The sequence below is a fragment of the Mastigoproctus giganteus genome, chromosome 10 (assembly GCF_048544385.1).
Source record: "Mastigoproctus giganteus isolate SK-2022 chromosome 10, ASM4854438v1, whole genome shotgun sequence".
In the NCBI taxonomy this organism is placed as follows: domain Eukaryota; kingdom Metazoa; phylum Arthropoda; class Arachnida; order Uropygi; family Thelyphonidae; genus Mastigoproctus; species Mastigoproctus giganteus.
The window spans coordinates 160987924-161012534 of NC_143584.1; the positions used below are offsets into that span (position 1 = coordinate 160987924).

General features: G+C 37.7%; 1 protein-coding gene across 3 annotated transcripts in view; it reads right to left on the reverse strand.

Moving 5' to 3' along the window:
• LOC150079426 (histone deacetylase 4-like) overlaps window positions 1-24611 on the reverse strand; it is a 352480-nt gene that overhangs the window by 326015 nt on the left and 1854 nt on the right. Inside the window, exon 2 of one of the 3 annotated variants that reach the window (XM_090383432.1) lies at window positions 11253-11560. The exons of the other annotated variants lie outside the window; for them this stretch is intronic. The gene's annotated coding sequence lies outside the window, so the exon portion shown is untranslated. The remainder of the gene's footprint in view (window positions 1-11252; window positions 11561-24611) is intronic. 3 annotated transcript variants of the gene reach the window in all.

Consider the following 24611-nt stretch of genomic DNA (forward strand, 5'->3'; position numbering starts at 1 on the left):
ATAAGGGCCGATGTCAGTGTCACGCTCGCGTTATGGATATAAGAGCGTGGGTTTGTGGGGGAGGAGATTCAGTCCAAAGCTTAATCAAACACTCCAACTGTTCCAAGTACATCTTAAACGCACGTTATGCCCTTTAAGATGTACTTGGATTGTGCTTGAAAGTGAATTCAATTGAGCCAACGGGCTCAAAGATCAGGTCTTTCAAACAGGATTTACTTTTCGAAAACTTGTGAACGTAGTGCAGTCTCATACTCCCCAAGTGCCAAAGACCTTATTTGAGCAGGAGATCACGATCACAACCATTTCAAAGAGAAAAAGTGTAACAGAAGCTAATACTTTTATCTCTACGAGATCCAAATTGTTTTTGAATAACAACCCCGCGTTAAACTAATATAAGATTAATATTACTAATCTTATAATTCTTGATTGACAACAAGGATAAAGAGGGAGAACTACTGCTCGTGTACTTGAAAGCCTAAGGGGCAGTGTCACTAAGAAGCACCCCCACCTCCCTCTCCCTACTAGAGATCACTTATGGTGTAATATTACCACCTCCTGCATAGCTTTACAAGCCAAACAACTGCCTGATCTCAAAATAGAAGCTGTTAACAGAGCTGCAGCTTGGAAAACTGACCAAAACTTAATCTGTACGCGCGCGCTGGTAACTGGACAAGCCGGGCTATGTGATGGAAATGTCGAATGAGGACACGAGAGGCATAATAACTACTATTTTGGGCAGATGCTCCGCCGTTGCTATAGCAACCGCTGCCGGCATGCGCCGCTACCATCACACGCACGGGAGCGCACACACACACACACACATAAACATCCCTGGTGGAACGGCGACCAACAGTTGGAGTGCCAGGTGGCCGATTACACGAAACCCCCTTGGGAATTCAAGTCTTCACGTGTACATAACTGCGAAAACTTCTAAGAAAAAGATGGATCCTTTTTTTTTTGGAGAGGGGTGGAGAGGATGGACATCTGCGCGAAAGTTGTAAACATCTTTCCGACCTTAGTCGGAGTAAGAAAACCGTAACTTCTTGTTACATTATCCAACATCGAGACGATACACGTGGATACACTTTAAAAATTGCGAAATCTGTCTGTTTTATTTTTGAGTTTTTGGACAATCCGAAGAGGTATTGAATCCTTTTGGGGATATTTTCCCTTCCAACGAAAGTAGCCAAATCCCATAAATATCTGGTATCTAAACCAACGGATTTCTTTTAATGAAGCAGACCCAGACCTCTCCACCCCCCTGTGTTCCATTACTGCACTTCGCCAAAAAGAAAAAAAAAAGAAAAAAAAGAAACGCGTTTTTTCTCTTTCCGCTTATTTTCTTCTTCTAGATTTTAAAATTCGCTAGACACGAGCAGAACGGCGCCACTAGCGGCAGTTTGAAGATGCTTTATCTGACACACACGCACAGACAGGGCGGGGCTCGATGTTTTTACCGTGGGTCTCGTCCCCCCACCCTGCACTCCACCCCACCCCCCTCCGAAAAAGATCTTAGCGGAAACCGTACTCGTCTTTGCCGTAACAAAATTACCGACGCCACCTCCTCCGCTGAAACCATCCCAAAGCATAAGACATGCCAGTGTTCACACGGTAGAATGAACAACTTATTTATATCTAAACAAAGTGATAAAAAATGAGCTACTCGACTATTTCTGTCTGTCCCAGAAACCTGACATAGTTTGTTGATCCTGCAGAAGATGGATCGACTCAAGGAAGTCGGGATATTTGGAAGAAGCAGACAGCAGGAATGCAGCGTCCATCTTGTACGGCGGCAGTAAATGGCGGATCGGAACCGATGAATGACAAGTGATGGGGTTAGAGAGAGAGAGAGAGAGAGAGAGAGAGAGAGAGAGAGAGAGAGAGAGAGAAGAAAGCAGGATGTGAACGTGTTATCTCCCCCTTCGCCCCAGTGGATTGCCTGAAAGAAAAAGAAAGGGACAGAGAACAAAATATCAAGTTCTTGAGGTTATGTTAGTATTTCAGGCCAACAGTATGGCAATGGAATCCTTCTTCATCACGCCTTTCATTTGCGTTTGCCTTTCCTATAATATAAATATTAAGTGAGATTCAAGCAATGGATACTTTGATTTTATTTGAAGGAGTCTGATAAGGATCTTGTACAAAAATAGTGCAATAAAAGGCTTTATTTCGTTTGAGATGTACTGAATGGTTGGGCGAGATCTGACTTCGAATCCATTATTCTTTTAGCCAGCGAGTTGTTAATTTTTTGGAATGAGTTACCTGCGTGGGTAGTTGAGGCTGACAGCTGGGGAAAGTCGAAAGTCAGCTGGATGGTCACATGAGGAAGGAAACATATTAGCTCTTTATTCGCTTTTATCTTTTTTTTATAAATCTATTTATTTTTATGCTTTTCATTTGATTTTATTATTTTTATTTTTTTTTTTTTTGGCCAGTGCAGCAAAGACCGTTGGCATCTTTAAGCCATTTTGGCTTATACTAATATTACTGCGACTGATCTGTAGTTCATCCATAACCCACTCATTCCTACTAAAGTGATCTATAGGATCGAACCCAGACCTTTATACAGTCTAGATTAAATCGGTAAAAATCCGATATACGACAGGATCACATTATGTCGAATATCTTGACCTTTCCGAAATACATGTATTTATCTTGACCCGTTTGAAATTCCACAGTTTTATTTATTTATTTATTTTCTCCTTGAAACTGGGAGTTTCTTTTATCCAGCAAATATCAAAACGATGGAAGAACATACTCATTTACAAACTCAATACATCGACGCCTCATAACCTTAGTTGCTTTGGCGCTTACCACACATCTAACCAGGCATAGGAAGCTTGGTTCTCTTCGTGGGCTATTCCGGCTGTTGAACCGTACACAATGAAAGGTTACAAAGATGATCCTTGTGACACTCCCATATCCTTCATAATAAACTGACACTCCACCAGAACTGCATTATGCATAATTATATAATGAATTAATTAGAATACTATCTGAAAATAAGCTTTACTAACTAATAATAGGCCAACTTGGAGCTTCAAATTATGAATATATTAGTCAAGGGCAAATGGCCTGTTCTTACACGTTCTTGGGTATCAAAGAAAGAACGCACAAATTCTAACTGAAACATCATCTGAGTTTCCTGCTCTGTCAGTGAAAGATTCTAGGAAGGGAAAAAACGGAACAGGGAAACCGGAAGTTCCAAAAATCGTCCTTCCTGTAAAGGAAGAGGAAATACAGCCTAACCAGGAATTAGAACAAAAATAAACTTTGTATTATCACAGAGAATCAATTACTTATGCATTAGTAAACGAAAGTAGAAAACATACAAATGTGTTACTTTTCTTTTTTAACCTTCTTTCATTCATAGGCGATAAACAGACGATAGCAGTCTGCTTGGTTTCTACACTATCAAATTTTGAACGCAGTTTAGAACCTTGGTGAGAACCAGGTTGAGGGTATTAAGCTCCCTTATAATTTCTCTGATATTTTGAAATAAACAAAAATGATAATCCTGATGGTTCAAAAAATATTTCCACATGGGGTACTACCTATCAATGATTTCCATTCTACAAGCTATAGCATATATGCATAATGCGCCTATTGTTTCCACCGTGTCCGTTCTACTGTCTGTCCATCCGCATGTAATATCTCGGCTCGATTCTCATAAAATTTTATATTTGGAACTTATAAAAAGATTTGTTGAGCCATTCCAAATTTTATTAAAATGTGACGAATAGAAACCTGGAAATTACTATTTCTTTGTCTGTCCGTCCGTCTGTCTGCATGTAATAACTCGACACCCAATGGCTAGATTTTCACGAAATTTCATATTTCGTGAAATTTCGTGAAAACATTCAAAAAAACATTCTAACATTCAGTTAGAATGTTTTTTTTTGTCTCTTCCAAAATTTCATTAAAATCGGACCAATGTAAATCTGAAAATTTTTAATTTTTTTCATACGTATCACATAGGCTATCCATAAATTGGATGCACATAAACGAAATGATCTTGATTTAAAATAATTAATTATTACTATTCTCTAACGCCCTACGTGCACTAGCAAACTTGTCTATTTTAAGATCAGTTTAGACGAAAAGAACAAGAAAAATCTTTGAAAATTCTAAATAAAGTTTTCTTTTCTCTGGCAGAGGGTTTTTCTATGTTTTCTTTCTCGATCTCCATCCATAAATAAACGAATTCTTTGTCATTCAGGTCCGTACTTATTTTTTTTATGAACAGGGCTGTTCGACACCAAATTAAGAACGCATGCGATTGTCGATCCGTAAGTTGTCTTAACTCAGACCCTGACTAAATGAACGTCAAAAGGCATTACCAGTTCTCTGCCAGAGTGAGCGTTAGCTTAAATGGGGAACTGTAATGGACGTACTCGTCGACCGAGCAGATCCATCACAGGTTGCTCCGACAGTAGGCACGTTCCCTCCACGCGAACGCAGACTATTAAAGATAGAAATAAAGTAGCAGTTCATAGAAAGTGTCTACTTGTAAGAAGTGCATCCTCTGAAGAAAAACATTTACGTTTATCCTCGGAACAACTTTAAATATAGAAGTGCCACTGGTCGCTCCATATGTTATAGATATTTTGTGACAGCATTTCCCTCTGATTTCGATATCATACCATTCTAAAAGAGGTTGAAAAGAAAGTAATATTTCAATGCACGCGACTCCCATGATAATTGGTAGCACAGTTGGTACGATCGCCGTCCTCCTCATACCCGATGGAAAAGACCTGTGTTTGAGTCCCGTCGATGATGTGAGGAATTTTTATGGGCCTTTTTCACCTGGCTGAGTTAATCGGTCTCAGGCGAGGGCAGATAGTTTTTTTACACCAGGAAACTCGGGTTTTTCGTCCAGCAACCAGAAAATCGACCACAATACACACGCAGAGTAGAGAGAAAATATACACGGAGCAAAGTGGGCTTAGTCGCTGATGCTTCTAAAACCTTATTACAACAATAACTTCCATAATGGGTTCGAGAAACACTGAATTAGAATGTATGAGAAAAGTCTCGACCACAGTTTAGGTATTTATTCAATCCGTCATCAGACTTTTTATATCCTGTTCATAAAAGTCTTTTGGTTGCTGTTGGTACCATTATGATGTTCTGCCAGATCATTCTTCGGTCTTCCAAAAACATTAAAATCTCAAGGCCAGAAGTTAAGTCTGTGGAGGTTGCTCAATCACATTCTGGTGTAAGTTTTTGGTTGATGTAGTGTATTGGATTGTTGTTTTCGGGTATTGTCGTGTAACAAAATGGCACCGATAGTCAAACGTCCGGGCCTTTTGTTTTTGATGACATATTGCACAATTTGAGAATTCGTGCGGTAATTTTGAGTATGGAGATAATAGTAAGAGTACTTACCACATCTTGGGATACTGTAATACTTTGGAAAGTTGTAAAAAATGGGTAAAAACCAGCAAGTATTTGCATGAAATATATACGAGGTGTGATTGAAAAGTTCGTGGAGTAAAGCTATAAATAACAAACGCGGGTCTTACGGACTAATGCGGTTGAGGCCCTTCAAAGTAGTCCCCCTCCTTGAGCCTCAACACAGTGATTCTAACGAATTTTCCACTTGCGGAAGTGGAAAATTCTAGATTCTTTTACCATATAGTGCCACCCGAGAACAGTCCCATTACTCATGCGCAAATGTCCGTCAATAGTATGTGGTCTCTTGTCGGTTTGCCTGTTATGCTGGATGAAAAACCTGAGTTTCCGGGAGAAAAAACCTTACCTGAAACAGACTAATTCAGCCACAGCGTTAAAAAGCCCATAAAAGTTCCTAGCGTTATTGATGGGAATCTAACCAGGGTCTTTTTTAACCCGGTATGGGGAGGACGGTGATTATAACCACTGAACTACCGTGATGACAGATCTGCAAAACTCGATTCTAGGTCATTGGCTATCTCCCTTATTGTCAACAGGCAATTACTGTGTACGAGATCTGTCACCCACGCGAGCGACACAGTCGACAGTTTTTACAAGTGTAGGGACGTCCAGCCCGAGGGTTATCGTGGACAGATTCCCACCCATCTTTGCATTAACCGTACCACTTACAAACGGTACATTTATTGAATTCACGGTTCCTGATTAGGAAATCGGTACGTTTCCGTAGCTAATTTCCCAGTTTTGTGCCAAAATTTGATGCAGATTCTTTGCTCAATTTTTAAATCTATTGTTCACAACATAATGAGACCAACTAACCCTTGAGAAAGCAATGTGCATGTACAGCCCTGAGACACAACAGGTGTTCTGTGCACCTGTATAATGATCTGAATGTAGATCGACTAATCCGTTGTCGTTGATTGCATGTTTCGTGGCAATGTTATTGTGATCATTCAACAACAACAAAAAGGATATTTGAAAAAAAAAACTCATAATTTTTTCCAAAACGTTTTGATTATTTAACGAAGTGGCAAAACAGCCACAACAGGAGAGCCCCGGAGAATTATGGAAACTCGACGATAAATGATTATTGTAAATGAGCCAAGGGAACGGGGCTGAGTTCCAAAATCTCCCAGAATTTGTAGCCATTCTTCTGAATTAATGATTCAGTTATAGCTCAGAAAAATGCTGGGAATAATATTTCCATTCATTACAAATCAGAGGGTGCGTCGTCTGAGGAATATTTAAAATGAATTCTTATTAAGATTTTTATCCAGACAGATTTTTATCTCATTTGGTGACTAGTAATGAAACTTGACTACAATCCCCTGTGTGCTCCAATTGCAAGGCTAGGAAGTGTGAATGCCATCATTCTATACGGGATCCTAATTGCCCAGAATTCCAGCGTGTCAAAGGATCTGTTATGTATAACGCAGCTTCTACACTATCAAAACCTACATGTGCCACTAATCTTAAACTCTCCCTTCTTCAGCTTAAAACACAACGTTCCAGGCTCGTTGCTGATGAGATCCACAGAGTGATAGATGAAATTAACTTTGACTTATTAGCGCTGCAAGAACCTTACTGTTTTCATGGGATGATTTCTGGCTACCCTGTCTCAATGAGACAGGACAGTCAAAAATTGAGCCGAATCATCCTGAACCCAAAATTGGGTTTTTATTCCTTAATAAATAAAGATGTGTAAAAATTTATACATTCCCATGCAATTTGTATTAATATTTCATCGCCTGCCAGTGCTTATTTTCGGATCTCGCTTTACTGACCACCTATTCCAGATATTATGTCACATCTTAATTACTTAGACAACGTCATTTTTAATGTTGGTCCCGCTAACCTCATAATCCTGTGTGATGTCAACGCTAAGCTTACGCTGTGGCACTGTGCTTCCAAGAGTCGACTCATTGAATATTTTCTACCTGTCCCTTAAACTAAATCTCCTAAATAAACCAAACTGACCATACACCTTTAGCTTCTTCAATGGCGAATCCAATATTGATGTTACCATTTCTTCGCACACTTTCTACTGCCATAACTGATTGGACTGTTGACCTTCCTAACCTCTGTTCCAGTGACCACCACGACATTACTTTTTCGATTATATTCTCTATTTCCCCTTTTACTTCCCTACTCATCGACCTTAGACGCTTCTCCACGAGAAATGGAATGGCTTTGAAGATTCGGTTATTTCTGAATTTTCATCTGACGCATTAACTTTCTGCATGACCTTAATGCTTCTGACTCTGCTATTTTTATCAGTAATGCCTTGTTTCGAGCTTGTTCCCTGGCTGCTCGTAAGAAAAAGTTCACCTTCTCATCTCTCTCTCTCTCTCTCTCTCTCTCTCTCTCTCTCTCTGGTGGAACCATGAATTGACTTCACAGGCGCAGAATCCATCAAGTTAGACAGGCCTATCAGTACCATAGGAGGATTTGGTTACCACCTGAGATTGAGAGACTTAAATGCGAATATCAACGGCTGAAAAAACAATATATAAAATCTAATCTTGGAAAAACCTTGTGTCCTCTTCAGGAAACAATGACCCCTGAGGTGTAATCTATCCGCTAACCCGAAATAAAATTCATTTTCCAACTGTATACAGTTATCTTCCTTCAAATGGCTCTGAAACCCTGACCTGACAAGACCCAGTTAACTCCATTCTGGACTCTTTACTTCCTGCAGACTCACCAGATGATGAGCTACATATCCATCAGAAAATGAGACAAGGCAATAAATTCTATAAATTCACTGCTTCTATTCCACATTTTACCCAAGCTGAAATTGACACTGCTGTCTCTAAGATCAAGGACTCCAGCTGTCCTGGCCTGGACTTGCTGGAGGTCATCTTCATAAAAACGTTTCATCAACTTCTTCCTTCTGTACTTTTGAATCTTTACAATAAGTGTCTTAACGACGGAGTCTATCCAGCCACCTGAAAAAAAGACACTTCTTAAGCTGATACCCAAAACTACAAGCTCCTTAACTGGAAAGTCCTTTAGGCCGATTGCTCTCCTCTCCAACCTTGGTAAGACTGGTGAAAGGTTAATGGCTGGAAGGATTACTGGTCCTTTCTCTGACAAGTCCTTCACTTCTAAAGATCAATTTGGTTTCCCGTCTGGTCGGAGCTCCAAGAAGGTCCTAGAAGAATTATTCTCTCCTGTCCAAGCCAGTACTTATAAATATCTCTTGGCCATTTTTGTTGATTTTTCAGGATCTTTCGACCTGCTATGGTGGCCAAGTCTATTCGCACAGCTGCGACTTGTAGGTTGTTCTCTATCTCTGTATAACCTTACTCAAAGTTATTTCAACAACCACACTGTTGTTTTCTCCCTCTCAAACTATCACTCTTTCGTGGCTGTTCACAAGGATCTGTTTTAGGTCAATTCGTCTGGAACCTGGTTTTGGACGAGTGGCTCCAAAACCTGGCTTATGCCGATGACTTGACCTTTCTGATTCGCGGAAAATTTCACCTGTCTCTAGAATTCTCTGCAAATATTATTATGGGCGATCATTTACATTGGTCTACTACAAACAAACTGCCCACGTTATCTACAAAGACTAAAGTGATGCTTTTAAAAGACTCCTGTGATATAACCCGTCCTCCCGTCATTAAACTACAAGACAAATCACTTTCCATAAGTTCTTGGGTCTCATAATTGACCCTAAAATGACTTTCACAAATTAAACCATCGCAACTTACGGTTACTCTACAAGACCGTGTTTCTGCCAATCTGTACTTATTGTGCTGGCGCCTGGTTTTGGCAACTCAAAAAAGATACCGTTTAGACTAAACTTCAATCAATTCAAACGTTTTATGCTTCTCGCAATGAGTTGGGTGTGCAGGACTCTATCAACTTGTGCCCTGCAGGCTCTAAATGTTCCCTCCCACTTACCCTCGTTTTGTTATATAGAGGAATATGTTATCACATTCGGCATGGGATCGCCCTTGAATTCCTTAACATATCCATAAGCGTTACAGCTGATCCAAAAGAGATACTTTTGGATCAGATGCTGAAAAGAGACACTGCTGGCACATTCTCTTGCAACGCTAGCGATACAGGTGGGAGGTCTCCAAAGGACGGGTCGCTTACAATTTTATTCTGCAGGTATCTTTCCCCATCCGTGAATCCACATTGAAATGGTTCCATCCAAGCCTATATACGCTCTACCTTCTGACTGCTCACGGCTCTCTTAATTCAAAACTGGCTACCTTTAACCTTTCACGGTCCTCACTTTGGATTTGTGGGCATCCCGAGGATGGTGAGCAAGTCCTCTTTCACTGTGAATTTCATCAGGACCTTCGTCACTTCCTCGTTTGCATCGGTGCCGCTGTTCCCGAAACCGAGACCTCGCTTAAGCTCCAGTGAACACTTCCAGCTCTTCCAGGATTACTTCTGCCAATTCTTTGCTCGCCGGCGACGTCTTCTGGCTTCTCCGGTGACTGATACCTTGACTTCCTAACAATGACGTCATTGCTGACCATGTAGGATAGCGTGGAATTCGCCATTTCTTTAATCTCTCCAAACTCGACTCTTCGCCTAGCTAAGTATTGATGTCTCTACCAGACTACTATACTCTTTATCCACTTTTCACTCTCCCTACAATCCACCCCCATTTTTTTTTTACATTTCACATCTTATTTTTGTTTAACGTTATTTTATTATTATTTTTTTTTTTTCGTTTTTTGCTGGCCTCTTGCCCTTTGCTCGAGGCGAGATTATGCTGGTGCCTAGGTTTGGGCTCCCTAGTTATGGGAGCATCCACTGGTCTTCAGTCCACCAGTGGAAGTGAGACGTGGGTCTTTTTTTTTTTTTTTTTTTTTTTTTTTTTTTTGCCTCTTTGAATGAACCCAAACTCGTTTTGGGCATTTGGTATGAGTTACTCTCAAGGTCCGCCCATACTATATACGCAGTTGCCGCCTCCCCGTGGTGTAGACGGACACTGGGAAGGCTTTCCATGTGATCGCCTTCCTGGTGACAAAGTGGCAGAAACAACTAAACAACACACACAATGCACAAACATTTTTATGATCCTGAATCCAAACTAGAAGGCATTCAGCAGAAAAACAAAAGATCTCCAACCCATAAAAAGTTTGTGACCAACCAATCAGCTGGAAAATTGTTGGCATCCGTTTTCTGGGACACAAGAGGGCTGTTAACTCATTACCTCGCACCTAAAACCATAATAACAGGGGAATATTATGCTAGCCTTATGTTAAAGTTAAAAGCTGAAATTCGGGGAAAAAAGACCAAGAAAGTTGGTCATCGGGTTTTGCTTCTAAATGATAATGCACCTGTGCACAAAACCCGGGTTGCACAGCTGAAATTCATGAATGTGGATTTCAACAATTAAACCATCTACCTGTACAGTTCAGATATGCTCCAAATGACCATTATTTTCTCAGAAACCTGATCTCATCTGCATGGAACACATTTTAAAGATGGTGATGAGGTAACAAGCTGTGGAAGCCTGGTTTGATTCCCAACCTGAAGAATTTTTTGTAAAGATTCTTTACATTTTTTGGATTAAACCACACTGATGGAGTGAGTACACTGAAAAATAAAAGACCTTAAAATTTTGTACCTATGTCTTTGATAGTCCATTCTCAGAACTTATTAACCACCCTCATATAGGCAAAATTTGGATTCATCAGACCAGACCGTTCGCCCGTTAACCGGGCTTTTCTGCGCACAGCTGTTAACATTAATCTTTTTCAGGGTGTAATAGATGTAAAGAAAACAAAACAGTGTGAAGAACAAAAAGCAGTGCATTATGGGCGATTAAATTGACTTAAGGTCCTTGCCCCAATAATTAAGGACCTCACCTCAATCTGGGCTTCATCTGAACCCTTAAGAAATTGAAGTGATCTTTCTCTTCAAGCTAACGTCAGCCCGAGTCCAGCTCCTTCCTTGGCTCTCCAATTCTGAGGGTCAATAGATACAAAGATCTTGGAGTTATCTTTACACCAAGTTAAGGTTCTATTTGCACATTGAAGAACTACTGCCTCGGATGAGTGGTACGCTGGGCAGCCAACAAGAACTACTTTATATCCAAGACAATCGGGAAACAGGCGTTCAGACTGTGATATACCCTGCTTCTTTAAGAATGAAGAAGCATCCATTTCTAGAGCAGCTAGACGTGGAATGTAAAAAAAAAAAAAAAAAAAGTCCGTATCAGTTCTTCAAAACGAAGCTAATTTGAAATGTTTAATGCAGAAAACAAATGCTATAGAATAAAACAAATCTTTCTATTACTAAATAAGAACTCATACTTAAACTGAAAAAGAATAACGAATCCGAAAATTTGAGTAATTAAGGAAACTACTTTCATTTCAATAGTTAGGTCAGTAATCACATTAAAAAAATGCATTGCAATAGCTTAGTTTCTTAATTCTTTTAAATATTCCACCTTGGGTGAAGATTTCAAAGAAAAATAAATAGATCTTCTTATTAATCGTTTCCAGGGACGTCCCGGGTTTGAATCCCATCAATGATGCAAGGGATTTTTATGAGCTTTTTATACAACGTGGCTAGTTAGACAGTATCAGAAGAGAAGATTCCAATTAATTTTGATATTTTTCTCTCGTGAGATGTTCTTTTCCACTGCGATCCTCCTCTGAGCGTTTATTTCGCTACTCCATCTCTGTCTTGGTCTTCTTTGGTTTTCTTTCTAGGAGCCGGATTCCAGCTAGCGATTAACTCAGTCAATCTGTTTTTCATTTCGGTGAGTAATGTGGTCAGCATAACCACTTCAACTTCTTGGTCTTTAAAATAACGTCTTTAACTTGTGTCCGCTTCCTAATCCAGCAATTTCTCATTCTGTCCAATCTTGTAATTCCAAAAACGCTTCCTTTTCCATCTCTCTTTCAGCTGTTCTCAACTGCTTTTCTATTTGTTTCTTAAGGGCCCCATGTTTCACTCCCGTATGTCATTCATTATTTTACTCTTCACGGGTAGATTACTTTTTGAAGGTCATCCATCCTAAACTAATCCTTTTTCGTTCTTTACTGACTGCAGTTGGAAATATTTTTATTCTTTTTACTAAGTATCTTTTGTATTCAGGAAATAATTGGTAAATAATAACAGGGTTGTCTCCTAATATATCGAAAACGTTTTGGTTATTAATATTCCCGATTTAAATGTAGTTCACTTATCCTATTATTTTTTTTTTCACTAACTAGAAAACTCAACCTGCGTACAAGTTCGGTTTTTACTGATAATAAAGGAATACTTGTTTTTCCAGCGCATTACTTCTAAATTGTGAATACATTTGGCAAATTTCCTTATTCTAAAACTGAAAAAACAGATATTTGGACAGATTCAGAAGACAAAATAAAAATAACCCGTTTCACTCGAGCTCAGTGATTCCTATCACAGTCGTGTATTTTGAAATGATGAACGTACTCTAATGAAGAGAAACTGACACCAATGGATTTTTCATCCAACTGCAGCCAACCTCCCCACCCCGAGTTCTCTCAGTAAAAAACGTAAATCGTTCTGCAACCGGAGATGCGTTTTACTGGGAAAGGCCGACATTCCTAATAGCTGGCGCAGATTTCCAAGTAACATCACCAAGAACAAAATGGGAACATAAAAAAGAGATAGACACAAACGGAGCAACTTTGGCCATCCGATTTTTTTTTTCTTTAGAAATAATAATCACGATGGATCAGCTGAAAAGTACAGAATCAGTAAAAGGCATGTCTCTGTAAAAAGGAATGGGACGAACTGCCAGAGATGGGTTATTGATTAACTTGGTCGTTCTATTTTGAAATGAAGTTAAGGGTTTTAGGGAGCTTTTAGGAGAATCTACGAACCAATACAAGAAACAATAGTCTGTTGTAAAGGACAGCTGAGATTTGTACAAAGTTAATATAGGAAGGATTTTTAAGTAACAAGAATTTATTTATTCTGTATTTTCTAAACGAATTTGCAATAATACTGCCGTAATATTTAGTGGTTCGTTTAGATTTCTTTGCGACCTTGTCACGAAATTATCCAGGCATAAGTCCCAGCTCAATTGTTATTGTTGTAGGATTTTAGGTGCATCAGCGACTTGGACCATATTATGCGTATATACAAATTATCTCTGTAAATTGTGTGCGTTCTCTGGTCGGTTTGCCTGCTTTTCTGGATGAAAGATCCCAGTTTTCGGGAGAAAAAACCATGCAACCCTCACCTGAAACCAACTAACTCTGCCACCTTGTGAAAAAGGTCCGTAAAGTTCATTGAGGGGATCCGAACCTTGGTCTATTCTGCCAGGTGCGGGGAGGACGGTGCTTATATGCACTTATATCCATTGCACGAGGGCCTAGATCAGTGAAAAATTTGATACAAAAGTTTATAATCTGCTTTGTAAACTAGGTTCAGAATATTATCTGCTTACCGAAACGATGTATTCAATACATTTTTTAAAACACGGGAATTCATCTCAATCTTGTATTAAAACTTTCGTAGTTTTATTATTTTACTAAATTTTATTCCTTTTCATTTTTTGTAGTTATTTCGATAATTTATATATAATTTTATTGGGATATTGTCTGTTTTGAAGAAAATAATATGACGAGAGGAAGTGAAAACCAAACTGAAGTTTTAAATAAAATCCATATCTTTTTCCTTAAGCAAAATTCAAAACGCGCACAGTTAAAATAAGGAACAGGTTGGTTGGTTTCGCGCCAGGGCAACTAAAGCCTCGAATCGTTGTGTACTTTGTCTGTATATTGAATATATTTTTGTGGTTGCTTTGCTTGTTTTGTTTTTTTGGAACAAAAAACCAAGTTTCTGAATGGATAATATATAAACCAACTTTCGTTGACACCGATTAACCTGGCCGCGATGTGAAAAGCTCATAATAGCTCTTTCCGTCTAGATGGGACCCGAACCCAGTGTGTAAAATAACTGTAACAACTCTTTCCGTCTAGATACAACTCAGACCCAGACCTTTTACACACAGTGTGGAAAGACAGCGATTATGATGACTGTGCTAGTCACATCGAATAAGCTGGTGACTCACATCACTGACGTGCATAGGCCCAGTTATTGTCAAAACTGACACATTCAAGGACTTAGGTATCTTATTCCGATTTGATCTTCCTTCCTATTGCCATATCGATTTCACTATATCTCAGACTCTCAACCTTCTCCATTTAATGAACAGCTATACTTCTTATTCACAAGCAGATTATACTTCCGGATTATTGTGATATTTAGTCCCCAAAACAGGAATACCTTTCTCATAACACCCGAACGAATTCAAATTAAATTCATTAAATTCCAATGCTTTCAAAATCACTTTGCCTTTTGCTTACAAAAATTGAAAGCACTTTACCACCGCTTCAGAATGGTCCCTCTTCGATCCGGACGACAACTCCATTGTTCTCTTTTTCTCAATTTTCTCCATTGGTCTCTTTTTGTTTACAATATCATAAAACTTATTTCGTAATGTCATAAAACCTTACTTCTCTTCTCACTGTGTCTCTCGTACTCAACTTTTACTTGCAGTCCTCTGTTCCGTTTCCTCCAGGTATTAAATAATCACCACATTGATTATATGCGTAACACATCTATTTTTAAGAATTACTTTTTTACAATGTTTCATCAATCCTAATTTTATATGCATTTTAATATAAACGACTGCTTTGTATTTATCTCTGCGATGTACTATGCTCTGTTATGCTCAACTTTCTCGCCAAAATTTAGGGTCTGCATGCCTTACATTGTAAGAAATATGTAAATATAAATAAATAAAAACCCACCAAATGAATGAGGGAGTAATAAAGAGTAATATTCGCAAACAAGTGATAAATTAAAGAAATAGTATTAGAGGTTCACAAGTTACCAGAAGCAATTTGGACTCAGCATATTGAGTGCAAAACGAAGTAGTTTTACACTGTTATTAAAATATATGCCTCCCGTGATCGAACCTACTCTTTGGTGTGACCTTAAGTCTACAAGTTGCGATATTATTTATTTACATTAGATTAATGATTTATAGTTTCACTCTTAAACATCTACGTGGGCAGAGGGAATAGACTAAAGAGACAAATACTAAAAAAAGAAGTTGGGCCGATTTTCAGGGATTAATCGCATGTTCTCTGCTCTTAGGATGTTCGTCAAATTCGGCGGTTTGGTTGGTGTCTTGCTGTACCGCTTGAGACAGGACAGAGAGAGAGAAATCATTTAAGTAAACAAAGAACTTTACATCGTCAACATATGCTATGAAATTTTGCGACACCGAAAGGTATGGTTCATATGCCGCTGTGAAAAGAAAAGTTGGTAAGTTTCATCCTGGTGGGCCATCTCTTGACAACTCACCTGAGTTTCCCGGATTGGAATCCCATCAACGACGACAGTACTTTTTAAGCTCTTTTCATATCAGGGTGAAGGTTGCATGGTTTTCTCCTCCGGAAAATCGGGTTAGTTTTTTTGTTTAGAAAAAAAGTAAATAGACCACAGAATGCATGGAAGGTTTTCATTTGCGGTTTAAGCTTTAATTGTACTCACGTCTCTGTCCAGCAGTTAATGATGATATTATACAACTCTTAGATTCTAATCATACACTCTTGTTAAAACTAAGTTCTCGACTAATAGGTGATCTAAATTTACCTAAAATTAATCTTACAGCTAAGCTTCTGGACAGAATTACTAGAAAAATTGTTAATATAACGAATTCATGAGATCTCTCAAGACAGATAAAACATTAGAATTCATATTCTCCAATGAAACCATCAGTTTAAAGTATTTATTTCATTGTCATGAAACTTCAAATTATTGCTTTTTCACATTAAACATAAAAAACAGTGCCGTGTCAAGACATTTAATGACCACTTGACTGTCCACGCAGTTCTAAAATAGAAAAATTCAAACAAGTGCAGTGTTAGATGCTTCCTACAGTGATCTGTAGGAAGCACCCTTTCTCCGCTTAGCTTTAGTATTAGCAGTAGCCAACGATGCAAGAAAGTGAGCTTATACAGTATCGTACAAAAACAAAAAAATTTTTCCCCACATCACTTTTCCATTCCATCTAATAGTTTGTCTAGTTTTTCTTTGCATTTATTCAAACTCCCCACCTCTACAACACCAGGTGAGAGAAGTCTGTCCCAACGATGAACCGCACATCTGACCTGCAACCTTTGTTGAAGGTCAGATGTGCTGAAACGATCTTTTCTCAATTTGAATTTATGCCCTCTCATATATGTAGTCTGAGCAATATCATTTGTAAATACAGAAAACAACAATGGACCCAGCTGTTAATCCAGGATTAAAATGAACTTATTTTAATTGAATGCTATGATCCCTAACCTTTTCAATTAATGTCACTTCGAATCAAGAAATATAAGCTGTCAATCTGAGTTTCAAATTGTGTGCGTTTCCCAGAGATCGAGGGGACTTTGTCTACAATTAAACGATTGGTGAAATTGCGTATGACAATATAATTCATATATTGTATAGTAATGCGTATATAAAAACAAGCTGGATTTGGACAAATTATTCTCGTGAGTGATTCATTCACTTTTCCAACTTTTAATGTTGGAATTTTAATGTTTAATGTTGCATGAGGAGATATATTCCACCAAAAAGTCACACTTGGGGGATATATGCCTTACCCCAAAAGGCACATGGGAGATGAGTCTTCCTTGTCATATTAGGGTTACTGGAGAGCCTCATTCACATTCTCATCCATAAATTGTGTGTGTATTCTCTGGTCGGTTTTCTGTTTTGTGGACGAAAACCCGAATTTACGGACAATAAAACCTTGTTGTACTCGCCTGAGACCGATTAACTCAGCTACGGAATGAAAAAAGTCCTTAAAATTTCCCAGCATCATTGACGGGATTCGAATCCTGGTCTTTTTTTACCCGGTTTGGGGAAGTCAATGATTATAAACACGGTGCTAAACGCGAGAACAGCATATGGGGGATTTCTCCCAGAAACTCGGGTTTTGTGTCCAGCAAACAAAAACTCGATCACAGAACACACGCAATTTACAGACAATATACACGGAGCAATACGGCCTTTGTTCCTGATGCTCCCAATAGCAAATGGTGATATATCCCATACCTCAAAATGCATAATGATATTTTCAATTTTAATATATTCATTTTTATTTCTGATATTAGCTTTTCTTTATATCTGCGTCATTGAATAATATACATATATATAGAAATATTTCGTTGAAAGCGAAGCTTCCCAGATGCTTCCTATTCATAAAACCTCCCCACACCACCCGAAAATGTGAAAAATTAACCTAACCTAATCAATGTGAAAAATTAACCTACCCTTCATTTAAAACCTATCTCGGCCTTACCTAAACCTCTAGTGTCTACCCCATTTTTTTTTTTTTTTTTTTTTATATAGGCCCTAGCCACTGAAATCTCAGGAAATTAGGTGGCAGGGCCTGACAGAGTAAATAATTGTAATACTGGTGTACCTGGTCTGCCTCCACGGGGCCAAGTGTGGGCAACGTTGGGCCTCAGTAGGGGTCCAGCGGCTAAATGACCAGATGAACAACGGTACACGACAGTACACATGTACAAAATCCATACACTTTTAAATCTCTGGCCTCAACAGTGTTCTGTTTCACATGACAATGTATACTACTCGGAGATGGGGGAAAACCCCTGGTGCCGTTTGACACGAATACACTTTACACTTTACTTTACACCACCCGAAAAGGCCGGGGTTCGAATCCCGAGGAACTTTTTTTTTTCACTCCTTGGACAATTTAATCGGTTTCAAGCGTGTTTAACAAAGATCCCGCAGAACTCGGGTTTTTCATCCAATAAAAGAGATAAATCAATTTTTTTACCCATAAAACCACAAAATGATCCTCCTTGTTCTACAACAGGATAAGCAACCTTCAGTTTACTTAAGAGACGAGAATGGGTTGAATTACTTAGGGGACATTCGAAAGGTTGCTCATTCTGCCTATTTCGATGAGCGGAACTCTCACTCGCCCGCACCGACTAACTCGGCCACAGTGTTAAGAAAGACACTACTTCTGTCGGTCTAACTTTTTCCCCCTCCATATGACACGGCCACTATTTAACCGCAATAATATCCTCCACTATAAAAAAAATAAATAAAGTAATTGTCATTCTATAGTGCTAACTTATTTTTACCAATCCTTTTGCTGTAAGTTAATATTAAACGGACCGATATTCTCATGTTAAACAAAATAAAATAACGGACCTACATATTCAGAAGCAAGCAAACAAAGGCGGTCTATCTATCTATCAAAGTTTAATTTAATCACAAAGTACTAATGAAATCATCATAATTAAACATTTTATGTGGACTTTGCAAGCTCAAATTAAGAAATGTTTGATTAACGAGAATATTCAAAGCGTTTAAATGCGGTTGTCTTTGATTATTTTCCGATATTTTTTTCTTAAATCAATTTAGCTGATTTAAGGAATCGTCTACAAACACGAAAAAAATTTTCCATTTTTTTTTTTTTTTAAGTTTTCACTGGTAGAATAAGATTAATTAGCTTTCTAACGAGTTCTTTCAACGGTTACTTAAAAATTTATTTATTCAAACAAGTTGTATTGTAACTTGCCTGAAGAGCGGAGAGAAATTTTAGTCAGGCACCAATGAAATACGCGTTTTAATCAAATTAAATATTTTAGTAGTTCGAGGAATTTTGAATGAAACCCGAATGCGAAATAAATTCACGCTTAATTTGCTGAAAATGTCACCAGACGGCTTTGCCACGAATGCCAAAGTAGAAAATTTTTGCTTGCAGACGGTCTTCGACACGTGCAGCTATTTCTTCAATCACCACGGTAAACAGTAAGCGAGATATATTTATATATACAGTATTTGTTTTATTTATTATGGTAAATAGTAAGCGGTATATATATATTTATATATACAGTATTTGTTTTATTTATTATGGTAAATAGTAAGCGGTATATATATATACAGTATTTGTTTTATTTATTATGGTAAATAGTAAGCGGTATATATATACAGTATTTGTTTTATTTATTATGGTAAATAGTAAGCGGTATATATATATTTATATATACAGTATTTGTTTTATTTATTATGGTAAATAGTAAACGGTATATATATATATATATATATATGTCATAAACACTTTTGCTTGTCAGATGAACCAATACGTATTTGAATGCCAAACGATTCACTTAGTTTTAATACAAACAACTTTTTAAATGCATTTAAATTAAAAAGGGGGGAGTCGGTATTTTAAGCTCTAGATATAGCTCTCTTCTTGATAAATTCGATTGGCTGAATATATTTAGTTCTGAGTGATATATATATATATTAGAATGAGGATTAAAAAAAAATGAAAATAATGCCAGCAGTGGCAAGACAAAAAAGAGCGAAAATAGTCAAAATTAAACATAACGATCAAACCAACAGGGAGGGAAGAGAAGGGTAACAGGAGTAAAAATATTGCAGTAAAAACTCTCCAATAAATTTAGAAAATCTAAATGCAAAAATAAAATAATAATCAATTAAATTTTGAATGTCAATTAAATAGAAATTTAACGGCGCCCCCTCTGACGGGCACCAAGTCCAAATTTATGTGAAATATCACCAACAGAGATGTAAACCAACTACAATAAAATAAAACAAAAATAAATGAAAAATAGACTGACCATTACGTCCCATCTCAACAGAGGACCACAAAGCCAATAATGGTCAGGGAATCGCGGCATTTCGATCGCTAGACAAATCGCCGCAAAAGCGAGTCGATCCACCATCTGATTCTCAGATCGAACCGCCAATGCAGAGGACTTGGATAATGGTGGTCCTGATGCAGCGAAAATTAAAAATAGGACAGATACAAGGACTCCAATGCGAAGCCAACCACACCATTGACAAAAAGTAACCTTAATCAGATTATATAGATGAATAATAAACTATAGATGGCAGTACGGGTGCAGCGTTAGCAAATACGTACTGCCATCTATAGTTTATTATTCGTCTATATAATCTGGTTAAGGTTACTTTTTGTCACCCTCTTCATTGGCGGTTCGATCTGAGGATCCTGTGGCGGACTGATCTTTCGATCGACTCGCCTTCGCGGCGATTTGTCTAGAGATCGAAATGCAACGATTCCCTGACCATTATTGGCCTTGTGGTCCTCTGTTGAGATGGGGCGTAATGGTCAGTCTATTTTTCGTTTATTTTTGTTTTATTTTATTGTAGTTTGTTTACGTCTCTGTTGGTGATATTTCACATAAATTTGGACTTGGTGCCCGTCTGAGGGGGCGACGTCAAATTTCTATTTAATTGACATTCAAAATGTAATTGATTATTATTTTATTTTTGCATTTAGATTTTCTAAATTATATTGGAGAGTTTCTGCTACAATATTTTTACTCTTGTTACCCTTCTCTTCCCTCCCTTGTTGGTTTGATCGTTATGTTTAATTTTGACTATTTTCGCTTTTCTGCTTTGCCATGCTGCTGGTACTATACTTTTATTTAATTATCATTGTAATATACCGGTATTTCAAGCATCTGTAGAGTAATATGCTTTTTGCTGCCTCTGATGTTTGCTTTTGCTTTTTATTTTTTAATTTTTTATTATGAAAGGCTTAGTTTTCAACTATTTCAAACATTATTCAAATATGTATATATATATATATATATATATATATATATATATTTTTTTTTTTTTTTTTTTTTTTAAATAATAGTAATGGATACAGGTATAATTATAAAAGGTGTTTTTTTGAAGGATCCTGGGGTACTACTAACCCAACTACCATAAATAAATGTAGAAGTAGATATGAATGTGAATAGTAGAGAATGGGTAGTCTTATAAAACCGGAAGTCGATATCATATAATAAAACAATTGTACCTGTAATAGTAGTAAGTAGAAGTAAAAATAGATGTACTTAATGTCGCAAATTCGTTGATTTTAATGTCTTTCTCAAGGGACAGCCGTCAAAACCGAGGGAAATGCAACAATAAGGAAGGCCTCTGTTTCTAACACGAAATATACGTAGCACGTGGTAGATACAAAGAAACCAGGTTGTGTGAGCATGTGTAGAAGCCAGGTTAGGCGCAGCGGTTAATACAATATATGGAATGCAAACATATATTTCATGGCTGACCCGACAGAGGCGGAGAAATAAAAATTATGAGAAATGAAATATACGTGCTACGTATATTTCATGTTAAAAACAGAGGCCTTCCTTCTTGTTGCATTTCCCTAGGTTTTGAAGGCTGACCCTTGAGAAAGAAATTAAAATCAACGAATCTTCAACATTAAGTATATCTAATATATTACTTCTACTTTTATTTTACAATTGTTTTATTATATGATATATCGACTTCCGGCTTTATTTCATGATTTCGACTTCCGGTTTTATAAGACTACCCGTTCTCTACTTCCACATTCATTATTACTTCGACGCACACATATACATGTGTGTATGTGAGTAAACACTTCTGCTTGTCAGATAAACAAATACGTACAGTATTTGAATGCCAAACGATACAGTTAGTTTCAATACAAACAACTTTTAAATGCATTCAAACTCGTTAATTAAAGAAGGGGGGAAGGGTAGGTATTTTAAGCTCTAGATATAGATCTGTCCTTGGCAAATTTGATTGGCTGAATATATTTAGTTCTCGGCGATATTTGTTGCTGCCTCGTATGAATTTTATTTCTGAGACTCCCGTCCTTGAAACAGTCAACATGAATTCCCAAATATTAATCGTTACGCGTGTGAAGAAATGGATTTTCGTTTTTGCAGTTCTTTTAGCATGAACGCACGCTTTGTAAAGCATCGCACGCCAACGTACATCACGAGCTGCTTCGGACTTGTTTGAAGATTGAATGTCTGCCACTGAATAAACAACATTAAATTCCAATTGAGTTACATTTTTGTCTGTAACGTGGTCAGGCGTAATCTTTTTCACTGATGTTTCTCAATTAAATCAATTAAATTTATATATTCGTCGCGAAGTGCAGTGGCGCGTTATCCTATTGGCAAAAAAGACACCCGCCTAGGGGGCTCCGATCACAGGGAACCAAAAATCACCGTTTCAAAAACTCATTGATGTACTAATTTTTTAAGTGATTTTTATCTGAACTTTCTACCTGCTAAGGCCAATGAACTATACTTGAAGATTAATTTGAAAATTACGCTTTTTTTCAAACATCGTTTTACAGATTTTGATTAAATTTTATATTTAGTTCTTATGTCATATAATTTGTTTGTTTTGTTTTAATTTTATTTTATTGTGGTCAATAAAATGTAATTGAAAATATTCTTTATTAGTTTTTTCTTTAGATGGGACCCCCAAATTGCCTTGGGCCCCATGAAGGTATGACGCACCAATGGCGACCCGCTTTCTTTAAAACTTTTTTTTAATAAATTTAAAAACAAATAATTTGTTTTTTAAATTTATAAATAAATAAATTAATTAGTGGTTTATATTAATGTACTTAAATCGTTTAAATTTCACTGTATTTAAATGTAATTGAAAAACAACAAAAAAAATAACAATAATCTCTCATGAACATTCAGAAAAATCTGGACTTGGGTGACTGAACTTTTAAAAATCTTCTAAAACTACGGCCTAGATTGATCAACACTGAATACTTCGTGGCAACGTCACTCTCATGCAACACGATATACGCATGCGCCACTTTATGGCCGCTGACAGGACCCACCTGACGCCCCCTAACGGCAGTTGACAAATGTCGGCCGCCATTTTTGAGACGCTGAAAATAATGTTCAATTTTATGCACATGGAGAAACATTGCTGTCATAACTGTGCTCTAATCCTCACTTCTATAGGATAGTTATGAAAAGAAATAATCTGCTTACAATGGTGAGCCACTTGAATTAACTTTCTTCTTATTTAACAGCAGTAACAGCTTGATTGCTGTTATTGCTGTTAAATAAGATGCGAGTTGAAATGGAGTTTGAAGTGTAAAAATGCAACCACTAATATTGGAAATTAGTAAGGAGGTGGAGGCACTGGAAACTGAACATTTCTACGACCGCTTACGACGGAAGGCATGCTTCCAACCTAATCTGAGAATAAAAATACGGAATTTCGTCAGGTATTTCAACTGTGTTCGACGAGACGCAAGGAACGTGATTTATTCTCAATAGCGTTTCTCGGCTATTGGAAATAAATATATAGAACTTCAGATATTTACTGCTTTGTTTCCCAAAATGATAATTAAGCGTTATGATCCTAACAGAAGAGGTATATACGCAATTAAGATTAAGCTGTTCTATCTGAATTTTATATCTCGAATTATTTTGTACCAGATAATAACGTAGAATGGCTTTTGTGTGTCTAACAACACCCAACAAGGACCCCGTAAAAGTAGTCTCTCTCTCTCTCTGAAACCTCCGTGTTTTGTTTCTCCTTGGTAATTTGCATTAGCCGAAATAGCTCGAAACAGTAAATAAATCCGAAAAAAAAACAAGACGTTGCGCTGGTATTTTACCCTAAATACCAACCTTATTTACTACCTTTCCCCATCAACCTTGATCGAAATGGATGAGCATGCTTCACGAAAAAACCAAGTGTGGCATCGGCCGAAGATATTACGAAGCTATTTCCACAGCTATCCATTTGTGCCACTTACCACATAATTGATCGAGGATGCCACATCATACTACTCGTTTTTACCAAACTCTACCAACCTTTGAACTTAAAAGAATCCACCGTTCGTGGGTGCTCCTTCTAGGCGCGGGCTGTCACTGATTTATTCCTCCCACCTCCCCCAAACCATCCTCTCTTTCTATTCCGACGTTGCCGTGGAAACCACCTCTGTCCTCTTATTGTTCTCTCACCGGGAAGTGAGCTTGTGTTTACGGTCATCTGGACATCTTCAGAACAAGGCTTCGATGTAGCTGACAGGTCTGCCCTTCATCTGTTGTGAGGGGTTAATTCTAGTCAGATAACGACAGAGCTTTTGCACTCTCTCTCTCTCTCTCTCTCTCTCTCTCTCTCTCTCTCTCTCTCTCTCTCTCTCTCTCTCTCTCGTCTTTGCTTTAGTTCAAAAGATAACGTTTTCGTAAAAGAATCAGAAAGACAACAGTGCCCGCGGATTTGTATCCTTCCGCAAAGCGTTGAATAATCTCGGGGTTGATGGAACTAACTGATGTAGTTATTCTGTAGAATAAAAAATAGAAAGCTAACCGTGGTAAATATTCTTTAATTTGAAATAT